The sequence below is a fragment of the Camelus bactrianus genome, chromosome 1 (genome assembly GCF_048773025.1).
Source record: "Camelus bactrianus isolate YW-2024 breed Bactrian camel chromosome 1, ASM4877302v1, whole genome shotgun sequence".
NCBI classification, from domain to species: Eukaryota; Metazoa; Chordata; class Mammalia; order Artiodactyla; family Camelidae; genus Camelus; species Camelus bactrianus.
In genome coordinates, this window is record NC_133539.1 from 63,570,649 (window position 1) to 63,593,690 (window position 23,042).

The window sequence follows — 23,042 nt, forward strand, 5'->3', positions numbered from 1 at the left end:
GCACGCGAGAGGCTGTGGTAACCGTCCCAGAGAGCGACAGGTGGGAGCTGGGAGCCATTCCCAGTGCCAACAGCTCCCTTTGAGAAGACATCACTTCTTTCTCTTCCCTCTTCTGGGCAGAGTTGGACCTTCTTCTTCTTGGCTCCTCATTCATTTCTTTATTTTAACCTTATAACATGTTACCCTCTCGATTTGCTTCCATGTTTTTATCTTCTACTGAATGTCACTCCAGTAACAGAAATAAGGCCCACTCTCTTCAACTTCCCATCCCTAGCACAGAACCTGGCAGATGGGAGGAGATCAATAAATGTTTGCTGAGTGCATAAATAGTAAGGCAGATATTACATAAAGTGCTAATATTAAATGAATATAATGGTAATTGTGATGATGCTTTTGAATGCCAGTCATAATGAGGAGTGACTAGTCCATAGTGATTATATATAATATAGAATATATATAATATACTTATACGTGTATATATACATATGTAATACACTTTTTTTCTGTAAAGGTGATACGTCACGTAACTCTGTTCTTTTAAGTTCCAGGAGCTCAATATCATCTACAATTATTCAAACATCATAGATGCAGAATGCCTATCAAAGTGTTAAGTATAGCTTCCAAAAAGTGTGAATTAGACCAAAGATCAAGTTAAAAAAAAAATGTTACCCTAAAACACTGGTTCATATGTACCAAATCTGAGATCTGGAGACCAGCCCATAGGCCAGTGCACTGATTCATCCAAAACTGGCAGGTGGGCCCTACTCCACTGGAAAGAAATCTTACAGCCTTCAGAAATCAGTCTAATGAAAAAAGATTTTTAACTAGTTCATAATCGGAGTTCAAAAAGAATTCAGTTAACGTTTAAGTATTGCGTTAAGACAGGAAATTGAACAAAATTAATTTGGAAGCTTTCATAGAGTTTTCAAAAAGCAAAACCTGAAACTTAAAATTGACTGTTTCATTATATTCAGTGCATTTGAGTATGAAATGTATGTTAAAAATTTCATTTAGCAGATTTCTCCATAGACTTTTAAAACCACCATCAATAAATATTTACATATGTCCCCCTCCTCAAAGCACTTCCCCAGGTCCACACAAATGCCACTCATTCTGAGGCCCTGTTGCTCCAGATTAAACAGGTTCTCCTTCCAAAAGAGCCCAGAGGATCCTGCTCCAGCCACAGCAAAGTTTCTGGCCTTTGGATAATTCCACCACCTCTGGTTGACTGAGCAGGGCTGGGAATCTCATTATGGACGCCTTCCACCTCCTTCCCAAGCCAGCCTGAGAAGGGGACAGATTGCATCATCCATCCTGGGCCTCAGCCCACCTTGCTCTAGGCCAGCTCACCAGAAGTGTTTTAAGAGCATGCCAACAGTCCGACATGGCTGCCATTCGCACCACCATCCCCATCCAACCCACCACATGGGGAAAATCCCGTATGGTAGATCTTCCTCAGAAAGACTGGGTTAGGCCTCCTTGTGCTTCTAGGACAGCACCCTTCACATAGGACAGACTGGCTGCCAGTCATCAGGTCTGGGAGTCTTTGGGACAAGATTCACTCTCAGAAGTGAAGTTGCCTGAGGGGACACAGGTAGAGACACTGCAGAAACCTGCGGTCTAGGGCTGGGTGCACAACCCTGCCTCACCCGCGGCCCACAGGCACTTCTACACAAGCGCCCAAACACCTCAACATCTTTGGGCAGTTTTTAAGTCTATTTTAGTCTCAACTAAGAGTTTAATTCACTGGATATCTAAATTCTCAGAGTATCCAATGGGTTCCTGTTTCTTTTTTAATAAATTTTTTTCACAATTTATGATCATTGTAGGAAAATAGGAAATGTAAATAAAAAGAAAATATAAAAAATTAATACCATGAAGTTTGTTTATATATATATATATCTCAAAGAAGGCAAATACATCCAGACATTAAGCAGGTGGGCCAGAAATCAATCCAGCAAGAAAAAGATGGTGTGCTCCAGAAATGCCAATCTATTGCTTCTTCCCTAGCTCTTTGGGACAACAGCTGGCATGCTACAAACAGCGGGCATCCCTGGTATGGGGCTGCCCGGTATGCACAGCGTGGGGGCGAGGAGTGCACTAACCTGTCTGAAGGGCCACAGGTAGCCACTGTCCTACACTTTCCCTCATTGCTCCCAGAGGGTAGTCCTCATCAGGCTGTGGGCTGGGGCCTGGATGAGGTTTTCCCATCCCCAGCTTGAATTGCTATCTGATCTCCTCTGAAACAACTTGTCTTCCCTTCCTCATTGCTCAGTCCCAGTGAGAAGGGAGTCTTCTGTTGGGATGCCGGGCAGGATGCATAGCTGTTCGCAGCTGCTCGTGAGTTTGTGTTTCCCACCTGTCCTGCCCAGGCTGATCATCCAACGTCATCACCAGTCCTCTGGGTAGGCACCAATACAGGCGGCCTTCTAAATAGCCCCAGGACAGCACTGAGGAGCTGGAGTGGGAGCTCTTTGACCCTTTGGGAAGTTCCCATGGGAGGCTGTGCTTTTATTCTAGCGGTGAATGTTCTTTCACCCACGTCCTGTGGGCGCTGGCCAGATCCCCTGTGAGAAAGGAGTTCAGTCTGGAGCTGCCCTCCCTGCCACCCATGATGATCTGTCTATTCCTACTGCTTCCTGGCTTTCCATGAAATGGTGCATTTGGCTTGTCAGGCCAAATGCCTTATGCATCACAGCGTCTTGGAACGCCTTTGGGCCGTTCTCCAAAGACTCTGGATTTGACTCCTGGAGCGCCTGACCAGAGGGTGTGCCACCAGTTCTGTAGGTCCCTCTGAAGAGCAGCTTGGTGGGGGAGAGGGGAGCAGCAGGATAGGAGTCTGGAGCAAGCATTCAATCAGGGGAAGGGCACCAGGAACTTGGCTGGTGTGCTGTTTACCCCCTTTCCCCCCATCGCTTCAGAGGCACTTTCCAAAGCGGCTGCTCTTGGGTGTAGCTGGTTCCATGCTCTAAAGGAATATAAGTAGGATTTCAGCACCACTTCCTAGAAAGAAGAGCGTCACATACGTTGTTGCTCACCCTCAAAACGAGAGGCCCAGAGAGAATGCCTGAAGTTACACTAATGTCTATTTCGCGTCACAGTCCTGGCCCTCGGATGCCCCACTCCTGGTTGCAGTCAGCCAAGTCTGTTTGGCCGATGGCAGAGAAGGGTCAGAGAGTAGTCAGGCAAGATCTTCCAAACGTGGCCCCTCAAGGCGGTTAAGGCCGAATCCTTCCCTCTCCCTCAGTTCCAAAGAGCTTCCCCACTGGGAAAAGGACACGCCAGAGGTGGGAGCATCTCAGGGGCCTGAGGTTGCGGCGCGCCAGGAGCGGGGTTGGGGGGGGGCGGGGAAGGGAGGAGAGCGCTGGAGGAGACCAGAGGAGAGAACGGGAGGGAGGCGGGTAGGGTGGGAGGAGAAGAGAGAAAAAAAGGGCAGCGGATGGGCGGGTGGGGTGCGGCTGGGCCGGAGTGCAAAGCGGTAGGCGGCGAGAGCGGAGCGGGGAGGGGCGGGTGGTGGCCGCGGTGGAGCGGACGAGGGGCGGGCCCGCTGGTGTGGCCGATGAGCCCGTAATGAAGCCGGGCGCCTGGGCCCCCTTTGTTCCCGGGCTACTATTTAAAAAGCCCCTTCCTCAGCCCCCGTGCGGGGCGAGAGGGGACAAAGGCCGGCGGCGCCGTGGGCCGAGCGAAACGCCCCCTTTAGAGAGGCCTTTCCAGCCGCGGCCTGGCCGGAGGCTCGGAGGCTCGGGGCGCAGCGAGGGCCGCGGTACAGCACACGGGACGCGCGCCGCCCTTAGGGGCCAGGAGGCCAACATTAAAACAACAAAGATGAAAAAACACAGCTCTCCGTCGCAGGAAGGCGCAAATGCTGGGCCTGTGGGTCCTGGGCAGATGGCCGAAGCGGCTTCCCAGTCCCCCGCCTGGCACCAGGGGGATGAGGCGCGCGCACCACGGTGGGGCGCCTCGCCGCGTGGTCCTGAGCCCCGCTGTGGCACATTCCTGGCCTTAGCAATTATTGGGAAATTAGAGGATCTTTTTTTGTTTCTCCCGCGCTTCCCCCTCTCTTGTTTTTCTTCTAGGCATGGAATTATCTACTTTAGTAGTTCAAAAGACATTCCATTCTCATGACAAAAACAGAACCGGTGAGGTTGGCATACCGTAGCCCTCTTTCTTATAGGGAGATGCAGGCAATAAATCATAATGAATGAAAATTTAAAAATAGCATTTCTTTAACTTTTAATGGTGTACTTTGCTTATTTTCAAGTGCCTAACAGCTGTTTCTTGACATCTCAAAAAGAACCCATCTGAGCCGCTGAGCTAACAATAGTGAATTTTATTCCTTTAGAATACTACTAAAGAAAATGGATTGAGGAGATTCGTTTGAACTCCCTCTCAGCTCTAAAATTCCTTAAGCCTATCAGTGAACAAAGACTGATGGAAGATTTTGAAAGAGTGGAAAAAAAAACTATCACCATGGTCAACAACCTATCTGTCTGTCCATTCATCCATCCTATTCTGTTTAGTGCTCTCTTTCCTCCTTTGGCAGACCTGAACCTTACATCTGTTTCAGGAGCAATGAATGACATACAAACTTTGTCTCCCCTAAGGCAGGCTTACACCAGTGTATGCCTGAGTATCTGGAAATGGTTGATCAAAACCACTCTCAATAATGTGTAGTCCAACAGGAGACACTACGCTGGATAAAAATAAAAGATAGGGGGGTTATTTCCCCAAGAGAAGAAAATATTCCAAAAGTTTGAACCCATTTTTAAACAAAACCATCTCAGGCTTTCATCCCTAAATGTGTTGCAATTTACACCCAGACAGGAGGATGGAAGGGCATCGCACTAAGTAATTGTTTCCAGTAAAAGTCATTTTTGGCTTCTCAAATCGCGACTCTGGTATGTCACATTGCACAGGTATTTTTCACAGCACACTGTGTCTGATGGGTCTGAGAGTATTTAAGGCTGCTGCGGAGAGGAGCCCAGGGCCATGGCGATTAGAGGGCTTCTGTAGGAAGCACGGTGGAAGGGACAATGGGCCAATTACCAGCAAAGCCTGCAGTCTCCCTTGGAGAGGTTAAGGAGGAGAGCACATGGCCTTTGAGCTAGCGTGTCATCTGTCCCGGGGCTTAATCAAGTTATCATATCACCCCGTGTCTCCAGGCCTCCATCCATCGATTTGAATGAAGACAAAAATTTGCAGACAAATTTCTAGCAGCAGGAAGTTGGTGCTCTCCTGCGAGGCTGGATGAAAAGCACCTGTAACCTTGTCGGCCTCCTCCAGCTCCTGCTGGGAGCCGCTTCAGGCTGCAGCCTGCTGGCTTCAGAGCCTGCCTGTCAGCAGGAGCTGGGGCTGGGGGTGGGGGATGCTATTATGTGTTTCAAGAGAATGCCCTGGAGCGGGCCGGCTGTGGCGAGGACAGCACAATGTGGCCAGCTACCGTGAATGCGTAGGTGGACACTCTCCCCTTCCTTTTGATACAGGCCTGCAGTCATATTTAGGTTAAGACGGGGGTGGGGGGTGGGGTAGCTGACATGCAACAACCCGCATGTTGGCATAAAGGAAATACTTGTGTTTCTCCCTCTCTCTAGGGACGGTGAGAGGAAGGGAGCTCATCAGAAGGCCATGAAGGCCAGCCAGACCTCTCCTCCTCTCTGAGCTGCGGTTTCCCCATTTGTGAAGTTCAGGGATATATTTTCATCTAATCTGCAGGGTGGAAGGAGAGGGGGTTTGGTGTAGTGGATTGAACATTGGCTAGGAGGGCATGAGTGATGGAGGCCTAATCTACGACTTGGGGAGGTGGCTCAGCCTCTGTCTGTTGTGCTTATTTCACTTGTAAGATGGGAACACTGATCCAGGCTGAGCTACTTCACAGCTAAGGAGTCAATGAGATGATAAGTGCTGATCAGTGAATTAATAACCTTTAAAACCACAGTAGTAGTGCCTCTACTGTCCCTCCAGCATCAGTGCTCTGTGACTCAATGTCACAAAGAGGGAGAGGAGAGGAGAGTGATTAATTAGCATTAATGTAAGAGCATTACATCCTGAGAACAAATTGACCACTGAATGTGAATGTCACAGTCCTTAGCAGGAAAAGCCAGAAGAGACGACTACTTAATACTCTGTGTGGCTGATTGATCCGATCAAAATCGACTTTTTTGAAGTCCACAGGAAACTGGACTTTTTGATATTTTCATGAAGGGCTCACACCCTGAAAACATGGATAGAAACCTGCTGATAAATCACTTCTTCCCCAGCCCTTCAGATGTTTTTCATATTTTATCTCGATTTTAGTGACAGGAGATATTGACCTTAACCCATGGCAGCTCCAGCCTGTTTCCTCACCTGTAAAATGGGGTACACTTTCTTTGACTCTAACTCATGGGAGCACTGGTAAAATCCACTGATTAACAGGAGAGAAAGTGCTTTTAAATAAGGAGTAAGCTGCTAGGTAGGTTTACACCATACGTTCACACACACATACACGCGTATATACACACGTATACACACACACTCAGTAAGGACTATTATCACCCATTTAACTGGAGCCTGAATGAGCACGTTAGGGAAATTTCGTGGCCTTGTGGACCTGAGTATGTGGATCCAGTTCAGATAATCTGGCTCAAAAGAGGATCATCATTTGGAGCTAACATCTGGCTGCTCCCTCTGAATGAGCAGTGCTGGGGTGCTCAGCTTGATCTCATCTCCTGAGGGGGGGTGGCCCTGTGGACATAGGCGGGGCTGGGGCCCTGGTGCCCTAGCACGGAGATAATCAGCAAAGAGCTAAAATATAGGGCGAATGGTCTTCATCCCTTACTTTCCCACCTGTCTGCCCCTAAGCTGCTGCCCCACCAGAATAGTCGGGGCTCCCTCAAACATCACATGAGGTTCTGCCCACTATCTCTCCACCTTCCCTGCTTATTAAATTTGTCTCATCCTTCAAGGGCCTCTGCAGTGACCTCCTGTGTGAGGCTACAGTCTTCAAACTCCTAACTCAGTCAGAACTGCCTGCTCCCAACACCCACCGTAAAACAATGTCCTGCCCTTTGTCCCAGTAGGTCAGTTTTGTGTTAGCATTTGCTGTGCACACACCTCTCTCCCTGCTACTCTGTGAGCTGCTCAGGGGCAGAAACCACATCTGATTTCTCTTGGTGGCCTGTCCCTAGCACCACTGCTGGTGTGCAATTATTTTTGCGTTAAATGTTGAATTGCAGTTACCCTGCCCCTCAAAGTGTCAGAGGGTGATGTGAAGGGATAGTGGGAGTGAGGGAGAAGATGAAATCATTCCTTTTCATGTTTATTTAAACCAAATCCATTTTTGGTTCACCTTGGATCGCAGCCAATTTGAAAATCTGAAAAACTGTTCCAATGTGATTGTCAATTTAAATGTAAGTTTAATTAGGACTCCTTTTTAAGTGACTCAGTCCTGCCCAAATAAAGCATTCCTTTGCTGCCTCCTAAGTGACTTTACGGAATCCTTGCAGAAATGGTTCCTGGCCAAGTGAGCGGGAAGGCAGCTCTGCTCAGGAGCCTAACCTCACAAAAATACCCTTGCACTAATCTCCACTGGTTTACTTCCACAAGAAGATACGAACTTCATTCACACTCTGACAAGGACCCAGTGGCAAAGGTCCTATTTCTCAAGTCTGTATTTACACATTTACTCAAGAACGCTGTGACCAGGGATGGCATCTCTTCCTGTAGTTCTTCGTGTGGGTCCCCGGACCACCAGAGAGTCCCAAAAGTGGTAAACAAGGCTCTTTGACTCTTTTTAATATTTCAGAAAACCTGAGATAAGGGTGCAGGACCTACTATCATGTGACGTTCCTGTGTATTTTGTTCTCTTGCTTTTGGCTCCTTTCAGTGTGGAAGCAGTTCATGATGGTAAAAAGTTACCCAGAACTATATTTAATGTTTTAGGTCAAAGCACTTTTTAAATTGAGGTATCATTTACACAGTAATATTTACTTATTTTATGGATGTAGTTTGATGAGTTTTTGGCAGTTGTATCCAGTTGTGTAACTACTACCACAATCGAGATATAGAGCATTTTCATCATCCCCAAAAGTTTCCTCATGCCCCATCACAGCCAAAATCCTCCCTAGACCCCTTGCTCCAGGCAGCTGCTAATCTTGTATTTATAGCTTTGCTTTTTCTAGAATCTTATATAGATGATATGATACAGTACATTGCCGTTTATATCTAACTTCTTTCACTCATCATGATGTTTCTGAGATTCATCCATGTTGTTGCATGTATCAATATTTTGTTTATTTTTTATTGCCAAGTAGTATTTCATGGGATCTCTACAATTTATTTGTCTGTTCACTCATTGATGAACATTTGGGTTCTTTCAAGATTTGGGCTGTTAAGAATATGTAGCTATGGATAATGTTGCTATAACAGTCAATTACAAGTCTTTGTGTAAACGCATATTTTTACTCCTCTTGGGTAAATACCTGCGGGTGAAATTGCTGGGTTGTGTGATGGGTGTACACTTAATTTTGTAAGACACTGTCAAACACTTTTTCAAAGTGCCATTGTGTGTTCCTACTAGAGGTGTGTGAGTCCAGTCCCCATTCTCACTAATGCCTAGTGTTGACTTTTCAGTTTTACTCTGGTGAGTATGTCGTGGTATTTCATCGTGGTTTTAATTCCCCTGATGACTAGTCATGACTATATTGGCTGGTCATGTATCTTTGTTGAGGAGGTGTCTGTTCAAATCTTCTGCCCATTTTTTATTGCATTGTTTGCTTTCTTATTATTCTGGATATAAGTCCTTCTCCAGGTATGTATTTTACAAATATTTTCTCCTAGTCTGTGGCTTGTCTTTTCACTTTTAAAATGTGTCCTTAGATGAACAGAAGTTTTTATTTCAATGAAGTCTGTTTTATATAGATATTTTATAATTCATGTGTTTGTGTCATGTTTTGGTAATCTTTGCCAACACAATGTCACAAAGATTTTCTTCTAGAAATTTTATTATTTTAGTTCTGTGTTTTATGTCTATGATCCATTTTCATCATTTTGTATATGGTGTGAGGTAAGGTTTAAGATTCAGGTTTTTTCCCCCTATGCGGATATCCAATATCATTTCTTAAGAAGACTACCCATTCCCCACTGAAGTACTTTGGCACTTTTATAAAAACTCAGTCGACTGTGTAAGTGCAAGTCTTTTCCTGGACTCTGTAATGTTCCGTTGAGTTCTATGTTTGTAATTATGCCAATGCCGTAGAGACTTGATTACTTGATTACTGAAATCAGGGAATGCAAGTTCTTCAAGGCTTGTTTATATTTTAAAGATTATTTTGGCTATTTTTGATTCTTTGCTTTTCCATATAATTTTAGAATCCACTTACCAATTTCCTCAAAACAAGCTTGTGAGGATTTTGATCAGGCTTGCATTAAATCTATAGATCAGTTTGGAGAAAATCAGCATTTTAACAACATTGCATCTTGAAATCTATGAACATGCTATACCTCTCCATTTATTTACATTTTCTTTAATTCCCCTTAATACTGTTTTGTAGTTTTCAGAGTAAAGGTCTGGCACACCTTTCTTTAAGTTTATTCCTAAGTGTTTTTTATACTGTTTGTAAGTGGAGGTTTTTTTTTTTTTTTAATTTCCCAGTTGGTCATTACTTGTATGTAGAAACGCAATAGCTGTTTCATTAAACTTTCTATTTTGAAATAGTAATAGATTCACAGGGAGTTACAGAGGTAGAACAGAGGACTCATACACTCTTCATCCAGTTTCCCCCAATGGTTATAGTACAATATTAAAACCAGGAATTTGACATTGATACAATGTGTGTGCATCTTACCCTATGTACATATTTCTGTAACATCCACCACAATTGAGATACAGAACTATTCCATCACCACAAAGATTTCCCTTGTGCTGCTTCTTTATAATCACACCTATTCCCCTCTCCCACCATCCCTAACCTCTGGCAACCACTAATCTGTTTTCTATCACTATAATTTTATTATTTCAAGAATGTTGTATACATGGAATCATACAACATGTGATCTTTGGAGCCTTGCTTTTTTCACTCAGTATATGCCCTTGAAATCAATCAGAATGGTTGCATGTATAAATATATAATTCTTTTTTATTGCTGAGCAGTATTCTGTAGTATGAATATACCACTGTTTGCTTAAACATTCACCTACTGAGAGAGATTTTGATTGTTTTTAATTGGGGGATGTTACAAAGAAAGTAGCTAGGAACAATCATGTATAGGTTTTTGTGTTGACATAGGTTTTCATTTCTTTAGGATATATGCCTACCAGTGCAATTGCTATGTGGTTTGGTAAGTGTGTGTTTAGTTTTTAAAGAAACTGCCAAGCTGTTTTCTAGAGTGGTTGTACCATTTCACATCCCCACCAGCAATGTATGAAAGATCCAGTTTCTCTGCATCCTTGCCAGCAATTGATATTGTGACTATTTTTAAAATTTTAGATCTAATAGGTATATACTGGTATCTCATTATGCTCTCATTTTGCAACTCTTTAATGGCTAATGATGTACAATTCCTTTTCCTATGTTTATTTGCATCCGTATGTCCTTTTCAGTGAAACCTCTTTTCAAGTCTTTTGACCATTTCTTAATTGGATTGTTTTCTGTTTGTTTTTACTGTGGAGTTTTGAGAGTTTTTATATATAATTAAAATAAAAAAAAATTTTATATATGATTTTTGATACAAATTATTTTTTAGATGTAGGTTTGCGGATGTTTCCTTCCAGTCTGTGATTGTCTTTTCATGCTCTTAAGGGGTCTTTTGCAGAGCAAAAGCTTTTAATTTTGAGTCAGATTTATCAATTTTTCTTTCATGCTTTTATGCTTTTGGTCTAGGAACTCTTCACCAGGTCCTACGTCTTGAAATCTTGAAGATCTTCTTGCTTTTTATTGTCTAAAATTTTATGATTTTATGTTTTATATTTAAATCTATGATCCATTTAAAATTTATTTTTATAAAAAGTGTGAAATTAAGGGTTTTTTTGAATATTCATTGAATATTCATTTGCTGTAGCCTCATTTGTTAAAAAGACTATTCTTCCATTGAATTGCTTTTAAAACTTTGTTAATAATCAGTTGGCCCTACTTGTGTGGGCCTATTTCTGGGTTCTGTATTCTGCTCCACTAATCTATGTATCTATTCCTCTTAATTATTTTAACTGTATAATAAGTCTTAAAAATCAGACAGAATGGTTTCTCCCACTTTATTCTTTTTCAAAAGTGTTTTAGTTCCTTTGCCTTTTCATGTAAATTTTGGAATAAGCTTGTCCAACTTTACACAAAGTCTTGCTGGGATTTTGATAGAAATATTATTACACCTGTATATCAATTTGGAGAGTATAAACTTATTTTATGTTGAGTCTTCCTATCCATGAGTGTAGTGTGTCTCTCTGTTCACTTAGATGTTCTTTGATTTCTTTCATCAGCATTTGAAGTTTTCAGCATGTAAATGTTGTACATGTTTTGTTAGATTTATATCTAAGTATTTATTATTTTTTGTAATTATAAAATGGTTTTACATTTTAAATTTCAGCGTCCATGTCTTCATTGCTAGTATAAGAAATAAAGTTGTTTTTTCAATCTTTATCTTGTATCCTACAACCTTGCTTAACTCACTTACTACTTCTAAGAATTTTTTTTTTTGGTAGATTTCTTAGATTTTTCTAGTAGATGAACATGTCATTTGCAGATAGGGAGACTTTTATTTTTCCCTTTTCAATCTGTATGTCTTTTATTACCCTTTCTTACCTTATTGCCCTTGACTAGACCTTCCAGTACGATGCTGACCAGCAGGGGTGAGAGTAGACACTCCTGCATTGTTCCTGATCTTAGCAGGAAAGTATTCAGTCTCTCACCATCAAGTATGATGTTAGCTGAAGGTTAAAACAAAACAAAACAAAACTTCTTTATCAAGTTGAGGAGTTTCACCTCTATTCCTATTTTTTGGAGAGGTTTTTAAAATCACAGATTTTATCAAATGCTTTTTCTGTATTCAGTGGCATTATCAAATGGTGAAATACATTGATTGATTTTTGAATTTAAACCAATATTGCATTCCTTTGTTAAATCTACACGGTCACGACGTATTATCCTTTTTGAACATATTATTGGATTTTGTCATCCAAAATTTTGATTTTTGTGCCTATGTTCATGAGGGATATTGGTCTGTACTTTCTTTTCTTGTGATCTCTCTGTCTGATTTTGGTGTCAGTGTAATATGGCCTCCTAAGATGGGTTGAAATGTGTTCTCTCCTCCTCCAGTGTTTGAAGCTTATGTAGGATTGGCAATTTTTCTTCTATTTAAACTTGGTATAATAGACCAGTGAAGCTGTCTGGGCCTGAGATTTTCTAAGGGAAAAGTTGTTATTGACAAGTTTAATTTCTTTAGTTGATATGTGGCTGTTTAATTATTTTACTTCCACTTGAGTCAGTTTTGGTAATTTGTATCTTACAATGAATTTATCTAGTTTATCTAACTTGTCAAATACATTGACATAAAGTTATTAATAATAAAACCTGTTAGCCTTTTGATGTCTGTAGTTTCTATACTAATGTTACCTCTTTTATTTCTGATATTGATCATTTATGTCTTCTCTTTGTTTCTTGATCAGCTTAGCTAGAGGTTAATTTTATTGATCTTTTTAGAAAACTAGTTTTTGTTTCATTGAGCTTTCCCAATTGTTTGTCCATTATGTATTTTATTGATTTTCGCTCTTATCTTTATTATTTCCTTCCTCATACAGTTGACCCTTGAACAGCACAGGTGTGAACTGTGTGGGTCCACTTATATGTGGATATTTTTCAATAGTAAATATTACAGTAATGCAGGACCCTGAGTTGGTTGAAACTGTGGATGCAGAACCATGAATATGGAAGAACTGAGTATATATGGAGGGACTACTAAAAATTATATGTAGATTTTCTACTGCAATGAGGATTGGTGCCCCCCAACCCCCACATCGTTCAAAGGTCAACTGTACTTAATTTGGGTTTAATTGCTCTTCTTTTTCTAATTTATGAGACAGAAAGCTAGATCGTTGATTTTAGGTATTTATTCTTTTCTAATATAAGCATAGTGCACGTCACAGATTTTAATATAGTGTATTTTAATTTTCATTCCTTTAAAAGTATTTTATATTTCCCTTGTGATTTATTTTTTGAACCATGGATTATTTTAAAATGTATTGTTTAATTTTCAAATATTTGGGGTTTTCCTAGATGTCTTCTTGTTACTGAACCCATATTTAAATCCACTGTAGTCAGAGAACATAATCTATATAATTTCAATCTTTTAAAATTTGCAGAGACTTGTTTGTGTCTCAGGATGTGATTCCTAATGAATAGACCATGTACAATTGAAAAGAATATGCATTCTTGCAGTTATTGGATATAGCATTTTACAAATATTAGTTAGGTCAGAGTAGTTGAAATTGTTTGGATTTTCTGTTTCTTTGTTGATTTTATTTGTCTAATTGTTCTATCTCTTGCTGAGAGTGGGATATTAAAGCCTCTAACTATGATCATGGAATTATCCATCTCTCCCTTTAATTCTGTTAATTTTTCCACACATATTTTGAAGTTCTGTTATGAGGTATGTATATACTTAAGACTGTCAAGCCTTCTTGTTGAATTGATCCTTCATCATCATGAAATGCCTCTTTTTATTTGTTTATTTTTTTGCCTTATCTATTTTATCTTGACACCTATTTTATCTGATGTTAATAGAGTGCCTCAGACTTCCTTATGGTTATTGTTTGCATGACAAAGATAGACTTTTAAACCGTCAGTTTACTTTCAGCCTATCTTTATCTTTATATTTATATTTAAAGTATATATATATTTTATAAACAGCATATAGTTGGGTCTTGCTTTTATTTTTATCCATTCTGACCAACTCTGCCTTTTACTTAGATTATTTTTTCCATTAAATCTTAATGTAATTATTAATACAGTTGGGTTTAGGCCTATAACTTTGTTTTCTCTCTGTTCCTACTGGCTTGTTTTCCTCCTTGCCTGCCTTTTGTGGATTATTTGGATAACTTTTAGAATGCCATTTTAATTTACATATTGACTTTTAGCTAGAATTCTTTAATATTTTTCCCTCATGTTTTCTCTAATATATAATGTATCTTTAACTTTTCACAGTCTGCTTAGAGTTAATATTTCATGCAAAAAGGAGAAAATTTGCAACCTTATATTTTCACATGCTTCTATTCCTATGCCATAGTTATTATATATATTACATCTACATATATTATAAACCACACAAGACAGTGATACAATTTCTATTTTAAGCAGTCATATATCTTATAAAGAAGTTAAGAGGAAAAAAAATAGAGTTTTCTATTTATCCAGGTATTTTCCATTTCTAATGTTCTTTCCTTTCTGAGGATCTGGGTTCCCATTTGGTATCATTTCCTTTCAGTTTGGAAAACTTTCTTAGCATTTCCTGTACTGCAGGTCTGTTGGTGACAAATTTGTTTAGTTTCCTTTTATCTGAAAAATCTATTTCCTTTTGATTCTTCTAGAAAATTTCTTACTGGATTGATAGAATTTCTTTGTTTTTTCAATTTTAGCACTTAAAAGTTTGTTCTGCTTTCTTCTGGACTACGTAATTTCTGATGAGCTATCAGTTCTTAATTGGATTGTTGTTCTTCTGCATATAATGTGTCATCTTCTCTGATTCTTTCAAGATTTTCTCTTTCAACACTTGACTGTGGTGTGACTTAATGAGTCACACCATAGTAATAGTAAGTTTTCTTTATATACATAAAGAAACTTACTGTTTGTCATTCATTGAACATCTTGAATCTGTAAAGTTATATCTTTCATCACATTTGAGAAAATTTTGGCCATTAATTTCTTTTTTCTGCTCCATTCTTTCTCTTCTTCTTCTGTGACTACGTGTATTGAGACTCTGCTAAGTTGTATGTATATTCTCACTCTTTTTTTCCTTTTGTTCTTTAAATTGGATAATTTCTATTGTTTCATCTTCAAGTTCACTTCCTCTTTTCTCTGCCATCTCCATTCATCTAGTGATTTTTTAAAAATAATTAGATATTGTATTTTTCAATTCTAGAATTTCCATTTTTTTAATTTTCATTTCTTTGCTGAGGTTTCTTATTTATTCTTTCATTGCAAGCATATTTTCTTTTATTCACTGAACACAGTAATAATACATGCTAAAAATTATTATTAATTATAACATCTGGGTCAACTTGCGGTTTTCTTAATTGATGTTCTTTGATCTTGAGAGTGTGTTCTATTTTCCAGGTTATATGTATGTTAAATAATCTTGGATAATGTTCTGGACTTTATGCATGTTAAGTTGTACAGATTCTGAATTTTAGTATTTTTCTCTGATGGATATTAATTCTTTTGTTTTTTCAGGCAATTATCTTGGTTGAATTCAAACTATAAACTCTGTTTCTTCAGCAGTGATGACAATACCAATTCAGATCTTTCTCCGATAGCTTAGCTGCTTTGCATCTTCTCTGTGTATGTATGGTTCAGGCTTCAGACAGAGATATGGACAGGCAGACTTTTGGGACCTTTTTTGTGCTTGTTTCCCTTCAGGGTCTTACCTTGTTCTCTTCACTGTCATGGTTTCATTGGTTCCAAAGCCAGAAAAATTGTTGTTGTTGTTTTTCTTTTCCTCACCAATACCCACCCTCCCCCATCCCTATACCACCCTGTACACTGTGCCAGCTGCATCTGGCCTCAACCAAAGCTGCAGATACGGGCATTTGCTCTTCAGGGTGTGGGCTCTCCATCATATTCTACCTGCTTTTTTTCACTTTTGTGCACTGAGTATGATATTACTCAACCATTAAGGGAAGTGGAAGTTGACTGTATCTAACTTAATCACTAGAAAATGAATGATAGATTTCTTAATAAATGCAAAGAACGGAGACAGGAATTTCAGTATTGGAAAGAACTTGCCAGGCCTGACACAGAGTGAGCTATAAATTAATGCTCTGGAGATGAATCTTCTCCCCAAATCCCACTCAGTGATAGAATGCTCACTACCTCATAAAGTAGCCCACTCCATTTTAGACAATTCTGATGACCATTTGAAATGTTTTCCTTTGATATACTCAAAACATCTTCATTTCCGCTTTCATGCCTCAATCCCAGTTCCAACCCTCAAGGTCACACAGAATGAGCCCAATTCCCCTTTCCCACAGATGCTACTGAACTCTTAAGGGGGAGGCAGCCTCAGCTCCTCCAACCAGTCTTTGAAGTGTGGGATTTCTAGTCCTGTCATGATTCTGATCTCATTTCCTTGAGCCAGATCCTGTGCCTACATAGCTTCCTTACAATGTGATGTCCAGAAAAGGCCCAACACTTGGGACAAGGCCTGGGCAGCCTAGAGGCCCCTTTCTGTCCTCAAGGGAGCTTAGGTTCCTATTGATGTCTTCCAGTCCTGTTGTAACTGGCTCCTATTAAGCTGGTAATCAGCGAGCACCCTGGGGCCTTTTTCATCTTTCCCTATGTGGAAGCACACACACACAGATTTCCCCAGCCAGCCTCACAGAGCTGCCTTCTCAGGAGTGCAACATCACGCCCAGAGGATTTGCCACTGTCAGAGCCTGTCTTGCCCTGAGACTTCCCCTCACCCTCAGGGCATCAAGCCTGCACAGTGCTTGGAATCAGACACCTCAAGGCTCTTAAATCTGCCTGCACTTCGGCTCTATAATTTTCAGAAAAATTAGTCTGCATTACTTGATGTCTTATATTCACATCAGGCTCCACACAGCCACTACAGAGCGAGATACTGTATAGAATCTTTTAGGCTGGAAAAACAAGTTTCTATTTCACCTCATTAGATCCATGGAATAACCAGAATAACTGTATGAAGTAGGCAGAGGAGGGTGTATTATTCCCATTTGACAGATGAGGAAACTGAGGTTGCAGATAGGCCCCAGGCTACCAGGACTGGGGACAAAGGATTGCTAAAACCAATGGACCACTCTTTCTGTTTATCACCAAACACTTTTCTCAGCATCTCAGAGACTTCAGGTTTCCATTCAAATTCACATCTGAGCCATGCTCTGGGTGGAAATTTTTTTTCTTAGGGATTTCAGGATACAGATGACATTTACAAATCCCCCTGTGCTCTCACCCCCAGCCCCAAGGGATGTGGTACAGCTGTGCACAGTCATAGGGAGAAGAGGGTCTCTAGGCTGCTTTCCAAGAAATTGCTTCTGGAATCATTTGCCTCCAGCCCCCAACAAAAGCTCAGGTATGGGAGCTTGGCACTGCCCTGACCTTTCACATCTCCAAGCCAAGCTGCGGGGAGGAGGGGCGGCTGCACAAAAGGGTCTGAGGAGTGACCGGCCAGCCTCAGCTCCCCGCTGTCCCCCCACAATGGGGCCCGAGGCCCTGGCTGCCTCTGGATACCAGAGAAAAGGGCCGGGATAATGACCGGCTCAGCCACCGCTGCTCTCTTCAGAGAAATGAGAAGAGGGAGGCGGCAAAACCTCCCGGATAATAAAGAAGTAACAAATGGGGAATAAAAGCTTATGGAAGACATCTTAACCCAGGGATGAAAAAAATGTCAACATCTGTGAGGCTTTCTGCACCAGCAGACCCAGCCCTAATGAAAACCCTCCAAGAGCCATTCACTGGAGCAGAGGCGAAAAGGCTACAGTTTTCTATGGGGGTGTCGAGGGGGCGTCGAGGGTTGGATAAAGCTGCCCTTTCCCTTTCGGATGCTGCTGAACCAAGTGCTAATGTTCAGCATTATGAAGGACCCAGGGGTGGGAGGGGAATGGGGCGGCCCGAGCGTCTTTATCCATAAGTCTGGGAGGTGGGTGGATTTAGGAGCAGGCGAGATGTCTGCACGTTGAGGCAAGGAAGAAAGCCAGAGGAATTAGAGAAAATGCTGTTTAACAAGAGTCTCCTTTGACCGGGGCCTTTAGGAAGGATGTGGCTCCAGGAAAGTAATCCTCTTAGCACAGACTTCTGTGTGTGTACAAAACAGGGAAATCGAATCTGAATGTCCTCATTGCATTTACTAAAATACCTAATGAAAACACAAAGATTCCTTATCCTGATCTTCACCCTTCATTCAGAAGATGGAGAGTGGCAGATGTTTGCTTATAAGGCTGATTTTAAAAATTCGAACTGGGAATTTGGGGTGGGGGAGGAGCTGAGCCTCCTGTCTTTCCAAAAGGTATGGGTTGCAGGACTTTGAGCCTTTGTATCTTCCCGTGGGGTTATCAACACCCTCTTGTCTTACGCCTTTGAGGTTTTAGGTGTGATTTTATTTCATGAGTTTGTGTTCTATGTTGACCTCTGGAATGGTGGTCTGTCCAGAGGCCTCAATGACAGAAATCTCAAATCCTGGCTGACCAGTACAGCTTCCTGAGGACAGTGTTGGCAGGAAGAGAAATGTGCTCCCAAATTTGTGACTGCTTTGCAGTTGGAGGATGTCATATCCTGGCCAGAGATCATCAACATGGTCCTCACCACACCCACACCCACACCCACATCCGCAGGTATGAGTTCCTCTCCCCCCCCCCACACCACCCCCACTGCCACACGCACACACGTATGCACGTAACAACCCATGCCACTCACTCCCACGTATGCATACACACATGCACCCTTCTACTTATAAACACACAGACAACACTCTCCCTCCCAAATATCCAGACTCACCCACACACTCCCAGTCTGAACTAGTTAGCCTTCTGGACAAATGTCTTCCTTACCCATCACTTTAGCACTTTGCACTTTAGCACACAGGGTTTTAGACCAAATGTTTCAATTGTGATTTAGCTTTAAAATGAAACAAGATGCAGGTGGGGATAAGTTAAATGCTTTGGGGATTGTCAGTGAGGCTTTACTGAAGCTAAGATGGGAGAGTATTTTCATTTCTTCTTTACGGGCTGTTTGAAATTCAAAACTATTGTTTGCTGTTGGGACACAAAAGGAATGGAGGTGAAGGGGGCAGCCACAGAGAAGCTGACGGTGGCTCCAGGTCTGGTCCAAGCTGTCCACCTGTGGGTCAGCACTGTGGTCTGTGGTTGACTCTAAGTCCGGGTGAGCTGTTCACCTGTGGGTCCACAGATGTCAGGGCAGGTAGTCAGCTCCCTGGCTCTCAAAGTATTCAGTTAGTGCCCCGAGAACCATCTGTCATCGGTCATCATAAATTGGAGGGGATTCCCATGCCGGGTGCACAGTTGAACTGGATAAGCTTTGAAGTCGTTTGTAATCCTAATATTAACAATAATGTTTTTTATTTATGAGTACTAATTATGTGCTTGTTACTGTTCGAAGGGCCTTAATGGACCATCTCAGCGCTGTGGTATGAACTGTCTTGGTACGCCCATCTTGTAGATAAGGAGACAAGCCTGGAGACATCAGGAATGGTAGAACCAATATTCAGACCCAACTCCGTCTAACGCCAAGCTGAGGCTATTGACCTCACACTACAATAAGGCCCCTTAAGAGAGCTTGATTCTGAATGAATTTCTGTTCCCTTCTTCTCTTGGTCGATGGGAGGGGGATTGACTCTGTTCTTCCTGGTTCCTCCCCTGATGTCGCAGCATCTCTCATCCCCATTCCTTTGAAGGAATGAGGGAGAACTGGGGAGTCCCTGCCAGCCTTTCCCTGCTTTGGGCTGGAGAGGGTTCCACACCCAGCTGCCAGGCTCCAGACGATCAAGGTGGTCCGACATTCTGTATCGTCTGCAGCTGGAGGTGTGGGGAGGGGCACCCACATCAGGTGCTCTGTCCACTGGTGAACACAACTCTTGCAGCAGCTGCGCTAAGGCACTCGGTTCATTGATGAGGACCACAGCTCTCCTAATCTGAGCATCCCCCTGAGGAGCCCACCTTCTCATTCTCCAGGTCCTCTCTCCTGAGAACACAGCCCACCCAGAGAAAGGTCAGCAGACACTTCTGATCCTTTTACGTCCCCATACCTGATGCTCCGGGGGTGGGGCGCCAGAGTCATGGCCCCGGCAGCTTTAGGGATTAGTGAATATAACTCCCTGTGGTGGTTCTAAAGATGTATATGGCCACAAGTTCTCTGATATGACTCCCCTCAGGAGGCAGAGCTCAGTTACCCTCTTCCTGAGTGTAGACTGGACTTACTGACCACCTCCCTAGAAAGTAGAATGTGGCAGAACTAAAGAGACGTCACTTCCAAGATTAGGTGAGAAAAAGATGGTCGATTCTGTCTTGGGTTCTCCACCTCACTCTGTCTCCATCCCTCTCTCTCTCTCTCTCTCTCTCTCTTTTAATGGGAGGAGGAGCCAGTGTAATGGCTAGTCTTTATTGGAAAGAAGAAACTTGACAGCAAATCTTGAGTGAGTGAGTGCACGGGATCAGTGGGCCAGCTGGTGGGGCATCAGCTTGTAATGGGGTCCACATCTAGGGCATTGCTGGGTCTCGCCTTTGTGCAGCCAGAACCAGATGATGGCACTATTGTCTTCTTCACAGATACAGCCCACTGTTTGGTTGTTGGTGATGGAGGGGACTAAATTTGGGTCTTCCTTGGTAACTTGGAGCCTGGCAGCTGGGTGTGGAACCCTTGGTACCTTTGGGGCGAGCATACTATATGGGTCCAGTCCCTTGTGGGCAGCCATCATGACCTCCCGCTCCAGCCCAGTAGCCTGCCCATCAACAGTGGGAACGCCATCTCCAGATGCCACAGAGCACACAGGGACAACCATATTGGGACCGTGGATCCTCAGAGCCTGTGTGGCCAGCACTCCAGCTCCGTGAAGTAACCTTGAAGCCGTCATGCCCGCTAAAAACACCAGCGCTTCCAGGAACCATCCCTCTCTCTCTTGAATCACTTGCTCTGGGGAAGCCAGCTGCCCTGGGGTGAGGCCCTTGGAGTGAGAAATTGAGGCCTGCCAGCAATGGCATGAGTGAGCTTGGAAATGATCTTCTGAGCCTGCCCGCAGCCGGGGGAGTCATCCCAGGAGCAGCTCCTCCCTCCACTGAGCCTCGGGGACTGCAGTCCTGGTGGGCGTCTTGACTGAAGCCTCAGGAGAGACCTTGCACTGAACCCACGGCCAGGCTGTGGCCAGATTCCCCACCCACCGTGAAGCTGTGAGGTGGTGTTTGGTGTTTGCTGCTCCCCTGGGGGCCCTGGGTTATGCTGCCTTTTCTTACTTTGCAGTTGGGAGAACCGAGGCCCCAGTGGGGGCAGACACTTACCCATTTTCACAAATGGCGAGTCGGTTATGATAATGAACTTAAATATTTTGACTTCTTGTCTAGTGGTCTTTCCACTACATCAGACTTCTTCTTGCTCCCGTTTCCCACTAATGGATGAGAATAATTTAATCTGGCAAACCTCTGCCCGCCTGTGAGCTCAGGTCTTTATGCTCTGAGTGGTGTGGACCCAGCAGGGGAGGCTGGGGTGGCATAGGGTTTGGTGGGCACAGAGGATCACTTCCGGGAATGTTTGAGAGGGGAACAACCCCTACATCTGCCCCCTTTCCCAGGGCTCAAGTTTGGCTGATGGGGGGGAAGTTCAGCCCACACATATGAATTTTGAATTTAATACAGAACTTACCACCCAGAAATGACTGTGTGAAGTGAGTGTAATTTGCCTGTATTTATTTTTTCATTATGAACTTAAGCAAAGTTTATGGGAAAAAAGGAACCGATGATCATGAAATGTAACTCTTTTACATCTCTCCAGATTCCCTTTGTTAGTGTTCTTTGCACAGCTGTAATGGCCTGGGCAGGCTATTCAGAGTTTTGTCTTCCTCACTCAGCAAGTGTCTGTTGTGCCCCAGGCCCTGTGTGGTTGGGAACTCAGAGCCCACTGTGCCTGGTGCTCTCCCAGACCACCCTCCTGTTTTTGCCCAGCTCACCCCTTTGACTTCTGCTCCCTGCAGAGTAGCCCCCTGCTCTGACCCCCTGGCTCCACCCCAGCCGCTCTCCCACCCCAACCCTCTCATTCTGGCTCACTGATTGGACCACACTGGGTGGCACAGCCTGGAGTCTTGGTGCTCTCTCAGCCTCCACTGTGGGCTGGGCTCCTGGCCCCTGCATGGCCTACAGTCCTTCTGCATCTGGAGGAGGGGCTGAGGAATCTGCATTTTTTACAGCAAGGCTGGTTCTCAGTACGACTTGTGAACTACGGCTCTGCTCCCGCCTGTTGTTTACAACGTGGCTCTCTTCGTAATCACTTGATTGAGCTGGTTTTTAGCAAACTTGACAGAGACAGTCGAAAGCAACCCTCCATTCCCTGAGCCTGAACCTTCTTCCTGCCACCCTGGTTTTCTCCTTGTCATCCATCTTTATCTCTTTCCATGACCTGTTTTCACCTACAGCAGCAGAAGTTCAGAAGAAGCTCTCCAATGTCGTTCTCCAGTGATGGTCATTGGCTTCCTGATGGAAGCCTACGGAGTGGTTTCTTAGGGAAGAACTAGCAATTACTGGCCATAGTAAGGGCTGAGAGTTCACTGCTGGCCTCTGCGAGTTGGTTTTACATGCATTGTGCATTAGGGACAGGCAATGCAGTGGGACGTCTGCAGCAGGGACCACGAGGTGGACTTCGAAGGTGATGCTGGAGGGTTGAGCCTCCCATAGTATCCTCCAGTCGCATCTCCCACTCTGTTTGTGAGGTCAGTCCTCCATCACTTCCTTTTCACTGCCTCCTCGAAGTAGAGGAAACCATTCCAACCTGCCTGGGGTCTGCACAATGTCCCTTGCTTCTGTCTGAGGACAAGCAGGTCCCTGCCCTGGGCCTCAGTGGCCATAACAATGGGGGTTCCAAGGAACTCCTTTTCAGCTCTGAGATTCGGCAATACTTGCTGCAGGTAAGGGTCTCTCAGTTCCGCCTTGATCCCGTCCCAGACGTGACCTCTTTCCCTCCCAGTGGTGGCCTGGACCCACAGCCTTCCAGGCTTGGTTCATTCTTCTGCAAGTAGAGAACAAAAAAAGGTTCCCTCCCTGAGTCCTGTGAACTCAACTGGGCTGAAGTGTCAATCAGAGGGGACGCTGGAGGGGGCTTAGAAAGTGCCGTGGGCTGCAAGCCTGTCTGC

General features: G+C 43.3%; 1 long non-coding RNA gene and 1 pseudogene across 2 annotated transcripts in view; one reads left to right on the forward strand and one right to left on the reverse strand.

Moving 5' to 3' along the window:
* The window catches only part of LOC141577885 (uncharacterized), a 146,545-nt gene that overhangs the window by 21,173 nt on the left and 102,330 nt on the right, over positions 1-23,042 (forward strand). The window lies entirely within an intron of this gene.
* LOC123618099 (cytochrome c oxidase subunit 5B, mitochondrial pseudogene) lies at positions 20,361-20,780 on the reverse strand (annotated as a pseudogene).